This window comes from Hyperoodon ampullatus (genome assembly GCF_949752795.1).
Source record: "Hyperoodon ampullatus genome assembly, chromosome: 1".
Taxonomy (NCBI): Eukaryota; Metazoa; Chordata; class Mammalia; order Artiodactyla; family Ziphiidae; genus Hyperoodon; species Hyperoodon ampullatus.
This window is the reverse complement of record NC_136914.1, coordinates 52,080,930-52,098,706: the sequence shown is the minus strand read 5'-3', so window position 1 is coordinate 52,098,706 and position 17,777 is coordinate 52,080,930. Positions and strand designations below refer to the sequence as shown.

Here is a 17,777-nt window from a genome sequence, read left to right as displayed (position 1 = left end):
TCCTTAGGAGGACTCACAGGACTCAGCATATCATCATGCTCATGTAAAATTTATTACAATGAAAGCATACAAAGAAAAATCAGCAAAGGGAAAAAGCACAGGGGTGAAGTCCAAAGGAAACCAGGCACAAGCTTCCAGAGTCCTCTCCAAGTGAAGCCACACAGGGTGTGCTTAATTCCTCCATCAATGAGTCGTAACAACACATGTGAAATTCTGTCTACCAGAGAAACTCCTTAGAGACTCAGCATCCAAGATTTTTACTGGGGACTAGTCATATAGAAAACATCTGCCTGGCACATACCAAATTCCAGATTCCCAGAAAGAAAGCAGGTGTTCAGCACAACCACACTGTTTGTACAGTTTAGGCACAGTGAACCCAGTACTGGGAATGGGAGGAACTTCCTGAAATCCAAGTTCTCAGTTGCCAGCCAAGGGCCAAACTTGCAGACAGGCCTTTCTAAGGATATCAGTCTCAGGATTGCTATGTTAACTCTTTTCTGTACGTATGCTCTAATATTGCATACAGATCTAGTAAAAATATAAGACATTCACAAGAATAATTCATATCAAATTTGTTAATGAATACCCCTCAGGTAGGAAGGAGTCCAAAGGGATGAATAGTGGGGCTTTAAAAAAATAGAAAGATCCAAAGCAAATATGGGAAAAATATTGATAGCTGTTTATGATACATACATAAGTAATTTTATTTGTGTTCATTTTTGTAACTTTAAAATGTTTCATTTAAATTAAAAGATGAAAGTGAAAAATGGCAAAAAAATTTAAATCATACAAAAAGGAAACTATTTCTTATCAGAGTATATCATTAATAGCATCTAGGAAGGACTATGCAGTGGAGAAACAGCTCTGAATCAACCCAAATGTCCCAAGGTTAAGGAAAAAAGTTGTAAGGTCCATAAGAGTATGTCACAAATGAAGTAATTTTTTAAATGCTCTGAAAAATATTTTGGAATGATAAAGATAATGGGTACCCAAAAGTGCGTGTGAGTTTAGATCAATATTTAAACTATCATCAATCAGTCAATCAATGCCCCACACATACCATTCTATGTATCCTAAGCCACAAAAGTTCTTCGCATATTCTAGAAATATTAACTACACATTAACAAGGGGTGAAATTCTCTAGAACTCTGATGTACAATAGTTATTTAGCTCACCATTTACTTATACTGCATTGGCCAAAAAGTTCCTTTGTGTTTTGAGTAAAAATAAAAGACACATTTTTCATTTTCATCAAGACCCTTATTGAACAACATATTTACCCTTTTGTTCCACTACTTTCTGCCATTTTTCAGGCAACTTCATAATTCCATCTTCCCAAAATTTTTTATCTTTTTGAGCAAAGAACTGTTCCAGGTCTTTTAAAGTCTTCCAGGGAATTGAAACTTTTTCCATTAAGAGAATTCTGTAAAGACCGAAATAAATGGAAATCTGAAGATGCAATGTCTGGTGAATACAGTGGATGAATCAGAAATTCCCAGCCAAGCTGTAATAGTTTTTGCCTGGACATCAAAGAAGTATTCAGACTTGCGGTATCCTGATGGAAGATTATGTGTTTTCTGTTGACTAATTCTGGACGCTTTTCATCAAGTGCTGCTTTGTTTCAGTTGGTCTAATTGGGAGCAATACTTGTTGGAATTAATTGTTTGGTTTTCCAGAAGGAGCTCATAATTAATAGAGGACTCCCTTCCAATCCTACCATATACACAACATCACTGTCTTTGGATGAAGACCAGCCTTTGGTGTGGTTGGTGGTGGTTCATTTCGCTTGCCCCCCAATCTCTTCCATTCCACATTATGGTACAGTATCCACTTTTCATCACCCGTCACAATCCGTTTTAAAAATGGAACGTTTTCATTACATTTCAGTAGAGAATCGCATGCAGAAACATGGTCAAGAAGGTGTTTTTCGCTCAACTTATGTGGAACCCAAACATCAAAGCGATTAACATAACCAAGCTGGTGCAAATGATTTTCAACACTTGATTTGGATATTTTGAGTACACTGGCTATCTCCTGCATGGTATAACATTGACTGTCCTCAATTAATGTCTCAATTTGATCGCTATCAACTTCAACTGGTCTACCTGACTGTGGAGCGTCACTCTGTGAGAAATCTCCGGCACAAAACTTTGCAAACCACTTTTGACACGTTCGATCAGTAACAGCACCTTCTCCATACACTGCAAAAATCTTTTCTGTGTGTTTCAGTTGTGCTTTTACCTTTCTTGAAATAATAAAGCATAATATGCCAAAAATGTTGTTTTTTTCTTCCATCTTCAATATTAACATGGCTACACAAAAATTCACCAGTTTTGATAGCTTTTTTTAAAATGCATGCTGGTACGACAGCTGTCACAATACAATCTAACAAAATTGTTCTGAATGAAGTTAAAGACAACTAAGCACTACTAGAGCCATCTTATGGGGAAACTGAATGAACTTTTTGGCCAATCCAATATTTTCCTAATTTCCTAATGAAGGTGAGAGAAAGGAAGAGAAAGACTGCACACATGTATGTATGTGTATGCCTGCAAGAATGACAGAGAGAGAGAGAAAGAAAGGGAAAGACAGGTGGGAAGAGGAGAGAGGAAGAAGAACTGAGGAGAAAAAGAACAAATACAAATGAGAGAAAATATACGTCTGGCCCCTACCACTAATCCAGATACTTCCAAATTTAAAATGTACTAGAGGTGCAAATGTCCTATGTTTTCAAATAATACTTTTTCAAGATGTCTGACAAAGTTCAGCTTATATAAAGAATGTAAAATAACAATTAAAACCATATTTAATTTCATTGATTTACATGTAGCTGTCCAGCTTTCCCAACACCACTGGTTGAAGAGACTGTCTTTTCTCCGTTATATATATTCTTGCCTCTTTTGTCATAGATTAATTGGCCATAAGTTTGTGGATTTATTTCTGAGCTTTCCATCCTATTCCATTGATCCAGATGTCTGTTTTTGTGCCAATACCATGCTGTTTTGATTACTGTAGCTTTGTAGCATTGTCTGAAGTCTGGAAGGGTTATGCTTCCAGTTTTCTTCTTTTTCCTCAGGATCACTTTGGCAATTCTGGATCTTTTGTGGTTACATATAAATTTTAGGATTATTTGTTCTAGTTCTGTGAAAAATGTCATGGGTATTTTGGAAGGGATTACATTAAATCTGTAGATTGCTTTGGGTAGTATGGCCATTTTAACAATATTTATCCTTCCAATCCAAGAGCATGGGATATCTTTCCATATCTTTGAATCATTGTCAATTTCCTTTATCAGTGTTTTATAGTTTTCAGCATAAACTTCTTTCATCTCCTTAGTTAAGTTAATCCTAGGGTTTTTTTTTTGGACACTATTTTAAACAGGATTGTTTTTTACTTACTCTTTCTGATATTTCATTGTTAGTGTAAAGAAATGCAACAGATCTCTGTATGTTAATCTTGCATCTTGCTACCTTGCTGAATTCATCTATTAGTTCTAATAGTTTTGGTGTGGAAACATTAGGGTTCTCTACATAGAGTATCATGTCATCTGCAAATAGTGACAGTTTTACATCTTCCCTTCCAATTTAGATATCTTTTATTTCTTTTTCTTGTCTGATTGCTGTGGCTAGGATTTCCAGTACCATGTTGAATAGAAGTGGTGAGAGTGGGCATCCTTATCTTGATCCTGAATTTAGCAGGAAGGCTTTCAGCTTTTCACTGTTGCGTATTATGTTGGCTGTGGGTTTATTTAAATTAGTAAAGATATTGAAACAACTCAAGTGCCCATGAACAGATGACTGGCTTAAGAAAATGTGATATATATATATATATTTTTAAATTTATATATACAATGGAATATTACTCAGTCACAAAAAAGAATGAAATACTGCCATTTGCAATAACATGGATGGACCTAGAGAATATTATACTTAGTGAAGTAAATCATAAAAAGAAAGACAAATATTACTTGATATTACTTATATGGGGAATCTAAAAAATAATACAAACGAATCTTATGGTTACCAAAGGGGAAAGGGAGTGGGGAAGGATAAATTAGGAGTAAAGGATTAACAGATACAAACTACTATACATAAAATAGATAAGTAACAGGATTTACTGTATAGCACAGGGAACTATATTCGTTATCTTGTAACAACCTATGATGAAAAAGAATCTGAAACAACATATATCTATAACTGAATCACTTTGCTGTACGCCTGAAACTAACACAATATTATAAATCAACTACGCTTCTATAAAAAAACAAAAGAAAGAAAGAAAGCTAAGTGAGAAAGCATATGAAAGAAAAAAACATATTTATATAAGCAGGAAGCACTGGAAGGTTTTATAGAGTGATCACAGCCCTGCAGTATTTGTTTGAGAAGTTCTACATAAGAATTACATCATGAAATACTAACCAACTCTTTTAAAGCCCCTGGGATTCTGCATGACCACTTATATTTAAAAGAATAACAAGTACATTTATTTTATGATGATGTTGATGATGCACCAGCCACTGTTCTAAGCACTTTATCTCATTTAATTCTCGAAAGAACCCAATGAGGAAGACACTGTTTTCCCCATTTCATGTGCCGAAACTGAGGAATAGAACTAAGTAAACTGTCTAAAGTGGAGCCCAGATTCACCCAGGTAGCCTAGATCCAAAGCCTGTATTTTTAATTTATTTTGCCCACTTCATTTCCTATTATCTCATTCTTTATGAAAATGTAGTATTTAACCAAAAATAGCTACATTTCCTATACTGATTACTCATAATTTTGGCAAAGCTGACGTTATTATACAGGAAGGAGCAAAAGGGTATGTTTCTCCTGTGAATTAAAAGAAAGCTTCAGTAGCATTTCTCCCTGACCAACATTCAAAGCATAGCAAAAACACCTGTCTAGGAAAGCACTTCATTTCCTAAGCTGTTCTATGAATACCTGAAAGCTATTTTTAAAATAAATAAATAAAATAAACTGTTCCTGAAAATTGTCATGACTTCTTAACTTCCCAATGATGACCTCTTTTTCCTGGGCTCCTAGAAAAAAGAAATTCTGGCCAAACATTTTTTAAAATTAATTAATTAATTAATTAATTAATTAATTAATTAATTAAATTTTTGGCTGTGTTGGGTCTTTGCTGCTGCACGCGGGCTTTCTCTAGTTGCGGCGAGCAGGGGCTACTCTTTGTTGCAGTGCACGGGCTTGTCATTGTGGTGGCTTGTATTGTTGTGGAGCACGGGCTCTAGGCACATGGGCTTCAGTAGCTGTGGCACGTGGGCTCAGTAGTTGTGACCCGCGGGCTCTAGAACTCAGGCTCAGTAGTTGTGGCTCATGGGCTTAGTTGCTCCACGGCATGTGGGATCTTCCTGTACCAGGGCTCAAACCCATGTCCCCTGCATTGGCAGGCAGATTCTTAACCACTGCGCCACCAGAGAAGCCCCAGTCAAACATTTTTTTAAGCTCCTTTTATGTCCGGGGCAATGGAAAATCGTTATGAGCTCACAGGGATGACTGACTGCCTTACAAAATCATACTGATAGAATTATAGGGCCCCAAACAAGGGTGCTCATCTTTGTCCCGCTGCAGCCTCTGCTCATCAGACCACATTTGTGGTACTGTGTTCAGTTTGGGTACCACCATTTAAATGTGACATTAGAAATACAGAGTCAGGGGTAGTTATGGGGAAGAAAATCCTTCTCTCAATAGCACTTTTCACTTCTAAAATATGAAATAGTTCATGTTTCTTTATTATATGTATACTGTCTTTCTCCATTGCTAAAATGGGTGTTGGTCAAGCTAGGCTACAGGTTTGAGGGGTGGAGGAGAAGAGAAGGGAAAGGAGAGTATTTCTGGCATAAGACATGACATTCCCGAAGACCTACACTGAAGAGAAAGCTTAGCAGTCCAGGAACTGAAATTCTATGCAGCTGGAGTGTAGACAGTGAAAGAGATTGGTAATAGAATAGGCCAGCCAGGAAAGAGAAGGTCAGATCATCAAAGCCCTTGTAAGTCAGGACAAGAAGGGGCTGAGAGGGGAACGATGGGGGTGGGTGGAGAGGCGGGGGAGTAATGAGAAGCCATTGAAGTGTTTAAAGAAGGGACCAAGTGTCTGTGACTACAGTTTGGATAAGGAACTTTAGTCATATCAATTGAAATTGTCAAAACTGTCAATATTCAACTGTTTTGGACCCACACAGATGGCAATTCCCTATGGTTCAATCTCATTAAAACCTTCCTAAAAGGAAGGATAACTAGAGACCAGGAAACTGTTAAATACTGTGGGTAAAAAGATGAGGAAACACCACACAGTGATAGTGAGGCTATGGTTACTGAAGCTGAGAAGCTGGATGATAACATGTCAAGGCTATTGCGGATGGGATGCTTTTGTAGGAAAAGTAATTAACTAGATGACCTAAAATCTGGATTCAAGAGCTTGAAGGAACCTTAGGAAACATGACAACCAACTCTAACCACCCAACCCCACCCTATTTTTACCATCAGAAAAGTGATGTATTTTCACTCTTTCACTCAAAAAATTTATTATGAGTATATTCTGGGTGCCAGTCTGAGCACCACGAGTATAAGGATGCTTCAAGGAGCTTAAAACTTAGTATGTCCATCTGGAGGGTGGCTACAAGCATAACAGAGAAGCAAGCTCCTTAGATCTCACTGCTAGTGGCAAATGAGGACCGAAACTCATATTTTTTTCCTGACTCCTAGAGACAGAGGTCCTTTGCACTGTACTATTCTGCTCAGGATTCCTAAGCTTCACCTGAGATAGGCAGCTATAGCTAGGTCTCTTAGCCTCACCGTGTCATCTAGGAACAAGGGGAGCAGCACAGGTAGGACAGGAGTTATTGGCAAGCGGTTCTAACTAACCCCAGCACTGTTCCCTCGATAGCCCTCCTTACTGTGGTGGCCTCTGTGCTCCATGAGTGCAGGGCTTTTATGTTTATAAATCTGTTTTCTCCAATATTGCCTGATCTATCACTACTTTACCCCACCAATTTCTTCTTGCCTTCCTACGTATTGAAAAATTCCACCACCTTAATCCAAAGTAGTGGGAAAATCATATGATTATACCATAACATTGTAATTGAAAATTCACTTTATCTGAATATCCAAATTACCCTTATAATTTTGTCTCTGCATGCCCCCAAATTAAACACTGGGGTAAGGTGATAGCTAAGTTTAAGGCAGTCACCAATTTTTCCCAAGAACAGTTCTAGAGGGGAAAAGTGAGAAAGAGAGGTCGGGGGTGGGGGGGCGTAAAGGAATCCAAATTCTTTCATTGACTTCTTTGCCTAAACCCAATTTATGTCTTCTTCCACTTTTTTTTAATCTATGTTTTTTCAAAGATAACTGGAGGCAGCTAACTTTATTTTATTTCTAACAGTTAGAAACTAGAAAGGAAATTTTGATGCACTCTGTCTTCAAAAAATTGTACCTAAAAAACATTCTAGGGTTTCCCTGGTGGTGCAGTGGTTGAGAGTCTGCCTGCCGATGCAGGGGACACGAGTTCGTGCCCCGGTCCGGGAAGATCCCGCATGCCGCGGAGTGGCTGGGCCCGTGAGCCATGGATGCTAAGCCTGCATGTCCAGAGCCTGTGCTCCACAACGGGAGAGGCAACAACAGTGAGAGGTCCGCGTACTGCAAAAACAAAAAACAAAAAACAAAAAAAAAACATTCTACTTCTAACCCTCAGATATTTTGCAATAGAAATATTATTCCTTATTTCCTTCTTATTCTTTCCTATTCTATTCCTTATTCTAGTCTTTCCTCATTCTTTCTTATTTCTTCTTCCTAATGACCTAGAGATTTTAGATTGGAATTGGAGTCTGCTATAAGATACAATCTTTATAAACTAGGAACCAGAATAAGCAGGAGAACCTGAACTAAAATGGTCACTACTTCCCTCAGGTTAATAAATTTTCTTCTTTGTTGTTTTAATTTTTTTCAAATATGCAATTTATACATGAATGCATGATTGCATTTAGAAATAGAGCAGTTAAAAACATGCAAAAGTCTTCTCTCACCATCCCATCTTCCAATTACTATCCTATTCCTAAAGGAAGTATTGTTATTTGTGTTAGCACTGTCACCAGTTTTGTTATGAAAAGTCAAGAGATAAATCTTGTTACCCTCATATATAATATTTTGACATATAATGACAAAATACACAATCAATCCTTTCCATATACATAATACCTAAGTAAACTCAGAACCAAGGAAATAAAAAAGATGTAAAGATCATTTATCTCAAAGCAATAAAATAGTATATACTTAAGAAATATGTAATAACAGCTGGATTAATGAAATGATAATCCAGGGTAAGAAACAGAGTTAAGAATTAATAACATCAACTCACCAGTTTTCATATATGACTAGTTAAAATTATCATGAACAGCATAATCCATGAATTAATTTTTGGAACTTTTTTTTCTTTATTAAAGAACTAAAGTTGAAAACAAGCTATTTTCATGCAAAGAATAGTACTAAGTTAAAAGTAAACAGTCTAAACAGTCTATATCTGGATGTAAATACTAGCTTACTCTTTTTTTTCATACTGATTTTCCCACAGGAAGGAACAGATTAAAGGGTGGATTACTTCAAGCACTATAAAGGTCTCTAGACTGACCCCACTCTTCAAGGGAACTCTTTCAGAGGAATAATGCTATAAAGAACAGTGAATGCCCAAGAAAACCCACAACTGAGCCCTTCAGAGGGCCTTCATTCACCCGTCCCCATTGACTGCCCTGGCCTCTCTGAGGCAATTCAAAATAATTCACTGCCCACCATAATACTGAATTCACAACAGAGAGGAAAAAAGGTGATGGAGCTGCTTTGCATCTGTTTAATTTTTACAGAAATGTTAAGGGGGTTAATCTTCTACAAGTCCAGTCATGTGCTTTCACAAAGGGACAAGAAAGGAGTCGCAAAGCCTGCCATGACTCAAAGGGAGGCTCTTTGTGTCTTCTTTTCTGCACTATGGCTGACAAAGAAGCTGCCTAAGTTCTTAGGCATTGGGCTCTTGCCTGAATTCTGAAGTCAGTGAAGCAACAATGATGTCATTGCTTCTGAAGAACACTGTTGGCTGAGATAATGAAGATCTCTTCACCCAAAGCATTATCATTTCTGTGGCACACATTTCCTAAACTTTCAAATACAAAAGTATCCTACATGTTGGGAGGGGTGTCATATTTTTCTTTATCTTCTGCACTATTGAAAAGAAAGCATACTGATACAAGTTTCCCTCTCACCAAAATATCTTTTTATGTTTAGCTAATAGATACTATTGGACTAGAGTAGTTTACTTATACATTTAAAAGAGAAAAAAGATTATGCTTTTCACTGAGGGATAGGTATATGATTCAATTAATATTCTGATATTAAAAGCCCAATGGCTGTTAGGCAGCTTAATCATTATATAAGTAAGATCCACTTCTCACCCTTTTAGTTCTCAATATATGTATACAAATGGCTTGGAAAAGCAAATCGAATTACCCAAAGAATATAAAAACACTTTGAAGACAGTTGTTTCCCCCCAAATTTTAAAATAATGGACCCCTTTGAAAATCCTTTACAAGATATGAAACCTCTCTGGGAGAGAAGGGACCACACAAATATGCACATAAATATAAAATTTAATTCAAGGAGTTTTTAGACCTCTTAATGCCCTTGCAGACTAAGAAACTCTGCTTTACAGAGTACAATTATGTAGAAAAAAATTTTTGTCCAGCTCTTTTAGGAAGTATTTCTGTAGAACAATGACTTTCTTAAGAGACTGAGCATTTTCTTAAAGCATTTTCTACTTCCCTCCTCTGATCTCTGTCTTAATGGTAGGCTCTTCTTCAACCATAAACAAAGCTAGTTATGAAAAAAGTAGATCTCCCTTAAATTATTATAAATAAGAAACTTGAAGGAAGATAAAATTGTAGTCTTTATTCTCAAAAGAGATTGTTGGATGAGGTTAGATGAAAGTAAGAGATGGATATGAATTAAAATAGGCCAACCATGTGTGCTAGAGGTTGAACTTAATTATCTCCTTTAGTCCTCAGATATGAGGCAAATATTATTATCCACCTTTCAGATCCTACAAAATCAAGGCAGACATTTACTCTCTTCTCAAAAAGATGGTCTAGTGTTTACCAGGTAAAGCTTAATATAAAGACACATTCCACCATTCTAAAAGAAAGAGATATGCAGTCTCCCATATATAAGGACAAACAAGAAGGAAAAGTGGGAGAAAATGTGTATTTATGGAATTTAGAGTTCGGTAAAGTTCAAAGTAAAGAGTGTTAGTGGGGAGTGGGAGTCACTGATGAGCAGCAAGAGAGAGAAAATAGATAAATAGGTTCCAGGTGCCTGAGGACAATGCTAAAATGTTTATATTTTATCTAGTAAGGAACAGGGAAAGACTTACAAGTTTTAGACTACATAATGATTTATAAGTATTTCAGTTCACAAAGGTCACTAAATTTTCAATCAAAAGCAGCAGTCTCCAAAGCAAGAAATCAGGACACTTACATTACAGAGATATGTAAAAATAGTTATTGGAATATGGAGAAAAAAACAGGACTTCTACCAAAGTTATCTTTGTTATATTTTTTATAATTTCTAGCTCTGTGAATGTCCTATAATATGATACATATGTTCTATAATGTATAAACTATAGTAATACATTTGTGTGTATGTACACACACACACACACACACACACACACAGTGGTGTGGGCACATAATCCACAAAGTTTAGTAACATTGTATCTCTAAATGGACTAGAGGGAGTTTAGAAATAGAATAGTTAGGGGACAGCTGCAGTATTCAAAACAAAACACTAGGTTCTGAACAAAAGTAGAAACAAAGGAGACTGAAGGGGCTATCCTGAGAGCTTTCTGGGTGTATAATTTGTGGGTCTTTCTTGCCAACTAGATAAAGCATATGAAAGTCAGAGGGTTAACTGGGTGGATGCCAGAACCATTCACTAAGACTAAAATCTAACAGGAAAATCAAGGAGCAGTTTAGGAATTGGTTGATGGTTAGAGACAAGTTCAATGTTGGCCATGGTGAGTTAGAGGTCTTTGTGGGATATCCAAGTGCAGGTGGCTAAAAAGTGGTTGAATATACAGTCTTGGAGTTCAAGAGGAATGTGGACGATATACACCACCGTGTAATTCTCCCACAGATCACCAATGGTACAAAAACGTGAGAAAAGAAGAGGACAAAAACCTTAAAGAAGACTTGCATGAAAAGGATGGAAAGAAGAAAAATTATCAAGGAAGGAGGCTAAGAAGTAAATCCAAGGCTCCAGTCATGAAAGCCAAAGGGTGAGTCTAATGTCACAGAGAGGTAAGGTGAGTAAAAAGCAAAATGTAGCAGCATAGTTTATCATTAAAGAGTTTTGTTATTTATTCGGAAAATAAATGAAATAGGAGGGGCTGAAAACCAGATTCTAATAAATTAAGGAAATAATACATATCATAAGATGGTATATGGCAAAGTGTAAAAATGAACTTTTTAGGATTATGGAATTTCAGGGAAAAAAGAAAAAATCACTTTCATTGAAAAATGACCCTTGAGCTGGAAAATGAACACTAAATAGAGGTGACGAGAAGATACTCAAGAAACAGAAAAGAGTATAAGTTTACAGAAATAATAAGAAACAAGGGATGCAATAAGGTAGTCTATCTAACTACATTAGATGTCTCTCCCCAATCTACATCTAACCAGGCACAAAAATCTCTTTTTTTGCTTCTTACAAAGATGAACATGTGACATTACTTTTGAAGCACACTGCGTGGGAATATTTATAATTATTTCATGGTTAAAAATTTAAGATATTTTTTGTATATTAATTAAAAACTAAGTAATGCATATAACAGAGAACCCTGATCTCTGCCCTGTCCCTGAATACTCTGCTAAGAGATTGAGTGGGGGTCAGGGATGGCATAAGGCATTCTGTTGTGCATGTTACTTAAAAATTTTTTAAGTTAATAAATGTAATGACTATAATGATCACAAATAGCCTCACATGAAAGTGGCCCTATGAAAATGTTTTGCTCTGCTTCTTAAAATGCATTCAACTCCATCCACTCTTCCCTTTTCATGTTGGAGTAGACATATTGGATGCCTTCATCACCTGGATTACTCCAGTAACTGCCAAGCTGCCTCCATCCTGTTACTCCTCTATTCTATACTCCATGTGGATGGAAGACACATCTTCTAAAATACATATCACAAAACTATATCACTTCTGTGAGTACACTGGGGGTTTGTTGTTGTTGTTTTAAGTTGTAAAATAAGGTCTCTGTAATCTGGGATTAACTGACTTTTCTTGAAACAAATATGAGAAAAGGATACAAACTATTGTTTTGGCAGTGGTAAGAAAGGACAGTGAAAGATGTGAGAGAGATTATGAGTCGATTGCCCATCTTATGTAGGGCAGTACATCACCAACAGCATCTTAAGGTGGTCGAAGTTTTCATGATGAAATAATGGTATCTGGAGAAGTTGTCCAAAGTACCTAAGGTCAAAGAGCTCATCGGCAGCAGAGCTACTGTCTGAACCCAGGTTTGTCAGGCTCCAAAAGCCATACCAGAAAGGTTTATGGATATTTGGTAAAGATGATACTGGGCGCCATAAAAAAGAGTATCTCTTTTGAAACCATGTCGGATAAAACTGAATAGAGGGGAAATGCACTACTAAATAATCAGAAAAGAAAAGATACCCAAATAACTGATCAGAGATAGGAAGGGATAGGAAGGCTACAGTGAGTGTGACAGAAGCCAAGAGAACAGAAAACCTAAAGAAACAATATGCTACCAAACGTCATGAGAGGCCCAAGAGAATGAGCTCTAAGAAAAAAAAAATCTGTTGAAATGTTTAAGTGTCTTTCAGTATCTGGGGAAAACTATTTATGTAAAGTGCTGATGTTGAGAGCCAAGCTGAGGGGGAGCTGGATAAGAGACTAAGCGATAAGAAGGGAGTTAAAGAAGATACATTCTTCACAGAAATTTGGCAACGATGGTGATGGAAAAAAAATATCTACGAAGGGGCAAAAGGGCCCAAATTCCAGCCAAGTATTTATGAAGACAGAGGAGACCTATACTGTCCAACAGTACACTCTTTGCATCTCCCACTTAAAACCCATAAGCATCTTTATGGAAATTCATAAAGATGAAAAATGCCTTTAGAATGAGAAATGAAATGTGTGGCAATTGCCATGGTGACTTAGTAAGCAAGCTCTACATCATAAACCTGGAGCACCCCACAATCTCTTCTGTGCTGTGCATCTCCTTCCTGATTCCCATTCAACAGCCATCCTCAGACACTCAGACTATGTAAGGAAGTCCCCTCAGACCATCAACAGGGGACTGCATCACATAGTCTGGATCTGATAAACAGACACCTGAGGTGATAAGTGCTCTTTCTGGATTATCTTCCTTGGAATTTTCTCCTGTGAATTCCAGAGAAATTTTGACACTGTGAGTTTTACAGAGAATTTCATTTTTGACCTACCTGACAAATGTCAGTTGAAAGCTCGTTTTGTTCAATTTAAAAAGTACCTGGAAAACCTGCACTTTTTCATCAAATTAAGAGTGTTTTAAAACATTTTTAATAATTTTCCTTGGGCAAGGTACTTAACATTTCTGAGTATCAGAATCAATCACTGATTCATTCAATCAATATTTATTGAAGATCTGCTCTGTGCTGGTCCTTGTGCTAGACCTTGAATAAGCAATGTTGAGCAAACAAGAAAAATTGGGGTAATCCCACCTATTCTATGTCACATAATTCTTGGGAGAATCAAATGAAATAAGGCACATGAAAGAATTTTGAAAACCATCAAGAAGATATATATCATGGTGCAAATCCTTGGCTTGGTTCTTTACATTTAAATTAATTTAAAATTAGGTAAAACAAAAAATTCAGTTCTTTAGTTGCACTAGTCACATCTCAATTGCTACATATGCCTAGTGGTTACCGTATTGGATAGCACTGTGGTAGAACATTTCCATCATCCAGAAAACTCTATAGGAGAGCAATTTCCTAGAAGCTGAAAGTAAAACACAAGAGTGAGAATTTGCATGACACCAAAGGGAGAAAAACAAAAGTGATGTTGTGATGAAAGCATATAACAAACCACATGTTCAAAGAAAGATAGTTGGTGGTTCTTATAAGATTATAAAAGTACCACAAAGGGAAAGTGTAGTTATGATACAAGAGTAGTAAGAGGTAACTTTGAGTGTTTAGTACATGCCAGGAACTAAAATCAAGTGCTTTACAGATAAATCCAAAGACAACCCTTTGAAGTAAGTACTATTATTTTCTCCGCCTTGTTGATGGATGAGGAAACGGAGTCTCTGATAGGTTAAGTAACTTGATATAGGTCACAAAGGTACTCAATGGTAAGCCTCTGGGCTAAAACTATACTAAAGAAAAAAAGAAATCTACCAAAGGGGAAAGCGTGGTGGGGCCGGGGGTGGGTGGGATGAACTGGGAGATTGGCATTGACATGTATACACTAATATGTATAAAATAGACAACTAATAAGAACCTGCTGTATACAGTAAATAAATAAAATTCAAAAAGAAAAAAAAATTTACCACATCAATAGCAGCTAAGACATTGACTCAATCAGCTTAAATTAGTCATTATGTAAAAAACAAACAAACAAAAATCCCTTGGGGTAACATGACTTATATTTGAGCCTTTTCTACTTTTAGTTATTAATAGTTACTAATAATAATATCATCATCATAGTATCAGCACTATGTCTCTACCTGAATTTTTGTCTTGCTTCCTTAGGAATGTCTTCCTTTCTTCCCAGTCATTGCATCCAGGCATCCTCCACTATCTACCTGAAGTTCCTCAAACACTCCAGCCTTCACTGATATTTCTAAAGTCGCATAACATGCTTTCTAGATCAGTCATTATAAGGCTAATTGTGTAATGGTTTAGTTTAGTTGTTATGTTTATCAATCTTTATCGAAGTACACTATACTCTATGGGAGAGCATATGTTAAGTACCCAATAAACAAATAAAAATAATATATTTATATCAATAATACACTAGATGTTTGCCTAAAACTCATCATTAATAATTACACATTATGTCTTCATACTTTGTGAAGGCATAAGCTGTAGACATATTCCATCTCTGATAAATGTTTTAGTTTTCTTATGAACTAGCTGAAAAATGTGAGCTTTTTTTCCTTCTCTGTGAGATAGGAAATAGTAAAGATTACTTAAAAGATACATGTTAGATAGTCTTGTAACAACAACAAAAAAAGTCACTGCTTAGATTTTTGGATTTCTTTAGTGTTCTAAAGACCCAGTTTGAAGATCTAATTTTAAAACTGGCTCAGGAGATCATATTCAAATGCTTGAGTCTGTTTTTACAGGATATCCTTGGCTAACTTTACTCTAAGAAATTTAACACAGTTGGACTGTATTCCTTTGGCTTTGAAATACCTTTCACAGGAATGGCCATTAAGGTGGGGTTAGAGTATGTATGCAAAGGGGGTGGAACAGAGAATGTGTGTGATCCTATCTTAATGCAATGTGTCCTTATATCAATCAAAATATGTTTTCTGAAATAATCACTTATATTTTGTCTCCATACCTAGAAATATAAGGGGTATTCTCAATAGATTAAACACTGAGCACCTAGTTTCCCATTCCCATTAGTTTTTCTAATGTCTATCGCATTTAAGTTGTTCTTTTTAAGCTTTAGTTACTGGAGCTGGGGACCTAAGGTAAGGGACTGCCTTCATGACCGGTCTTATTAATTTTTCCTTTGTTATTGCCAAGAATTGAAGAAGACTAAAACAGATGACCTCCCTATTTGTACTGAAGGAGGATTGGACATGGTACCTCTATCACTTTCAATACCATTATTCTATCTCTGGACAAAAAGTTAGAAAAATCTGCAAAAGTAAGTAAATGGGCTCCTGAGGACTGTATTAACACTACTATTCTCTGATTTGCATAAAAATCACTTCTTGTTTTAATCATATCATAAATAAAATATCAGGATTCTATATTAGCAAAGAGAATAAATTTGATTTCTTCTTTTAATCACAAGTACTGTAAAATTTGGGATAAAATTCCATATTTGCAGATATTAATTGGAAAAAGAAAATAACAGTCAAGTAGGATTAAGACTCCAAATTTAGATATATAGACATTGGAAAACTGAAAATTCCCAGGTTCTTCTAGTGACTCGGGATGTCAAAACCATATCTGTGATTTGGTTTAGACTACAAATCATGAGGTAAGGTACACTTAAGTTATAAAGATAAAATTTATTTTTTCTGACATTAATTCCATTTTAACCCTGTTTTTTTGCTATTTTGCACTTGACATCTTATCATTCTTCACCCCAAATTACATGTATACAATAAGAGGGGATACGATTCTAACAAGAGCTCTTTCAACAACCCCTTGATGTATATGGTTTCCGCAACTACAACAATATGGAACTACAACAATGTGAATCCCAGAAATAGGTTGATTTGTGAAATGGGGACGATATTTGGAAAATATAATTATCTTCTCAGTCTTTGTGCATAAATGACTTGCTAATTATCCCCAAACTCTAGCTGGGAGGTTGGAAAGGGAAAGGAAAGAGGCTGTTGGACACTAGGATTGTTGCATCAAGAATATAAAGAGACTCAACATTCAACTTCTGGAGTTCAAATAAGATTTTTCAAAATAACAGAGATCTGTAGGCTAAAAGAGAAAGGATTTTCTAGATCCTCATAGTTCTCACATTACATATCAATGCTAGGCCTGCAGACCAGAATACAGAGGTTTTTTAATTTGTTTGTTCTTTATTTGTGTTTTCCTCCTATGAGAAAAAGTCCTGACCATTGTCAGTCTTAATCATGAGGCTGGAGTAGTGAGGAAAAAACATTTAAGGAGGAAGAAAAAGGCAGCCTTGGCCCTTTTGATCTTGGACTGCTTTTGGGATGAGGAGACAGTGATCCGGATTTCTTCCCAGTTCCCCTTCGAGGCAAAGTCTCAAGAGAAGGGACACGGTGCTAAAACATACAGATCTCTGAGGACCTCCAAGGGCCAAAACCTGTCTTCCTGCTCTATTCTGGGGACTCTGGAAGGAGAACACTGCATTTGCTAGCACATCGATCCAGTTTCAGCCAAGGAAGCCATGAGTCCCCTTGGTTCAGGTGCTGTAAGAACAGCAGTATCTGAGCTTCCTGGGGAGCCTGTCTAAGAGGGTTGCTGAACCAGCATCAATGAGGTCCCACAACAGAAGCTGCAGGCAGATCACGTGGGCTGGGGAAATAGGAGCCCTAGCCAGAACTCAGGGTGGTCTGCTGCACCCATGAGAGCAGACTGGAGTCAAGCTGAGAAGGGCCAGCAGTGAATGCCAGCAGAGCTAGCAGCAGCCAGGCCGACAAGGACTATCACCCCAGTGAGGCCCACTCAGCCAGCCAAAGAAGCCCACATACCGGCTAACATATAAAACTTCTGTACTAAATCAAAATGTGATGCGTTTCACATTTAGGATATCTGGGCTTTTTATTCCCTCTGTTTTTTTTTTTTTGTGTGTGTGAATATTTGTAAAGAATTAATATGTGCTACAAAGTCACCATTTCTATTAATAAAAGGAAGGTCCAGTTTCATAATTCCTACTACTGAAAGTAAATTCTTAGCTTTCCATTTCCTTAATTTGTATTCAGGATACAAAACTTGAATAATTCAGATTATTTGAGTTGCTTTATCAAAGTTGTCATAAGGTCACAAAAGGAAG

At 36.7% G+C, this 17,777-nt stretch overlaps 1 protein-coding gene across 1 annotated transcript in view; it reads right to left on the bottom strand.

Annotated features, from left to right (window-relative positions):
* ADAMTS3 (ADAM metallopeptidase with thrombospondin type 1 motif 3) overlaps positions 1-17,777 on the bottom strand; it is a gene marked incomplete at both ends in the record, with an annotated part of 291,356 nt that overhangs the window by 124,637 nt on the left and 148,942 nt on the right. The window lies entirely within an intron of this gene.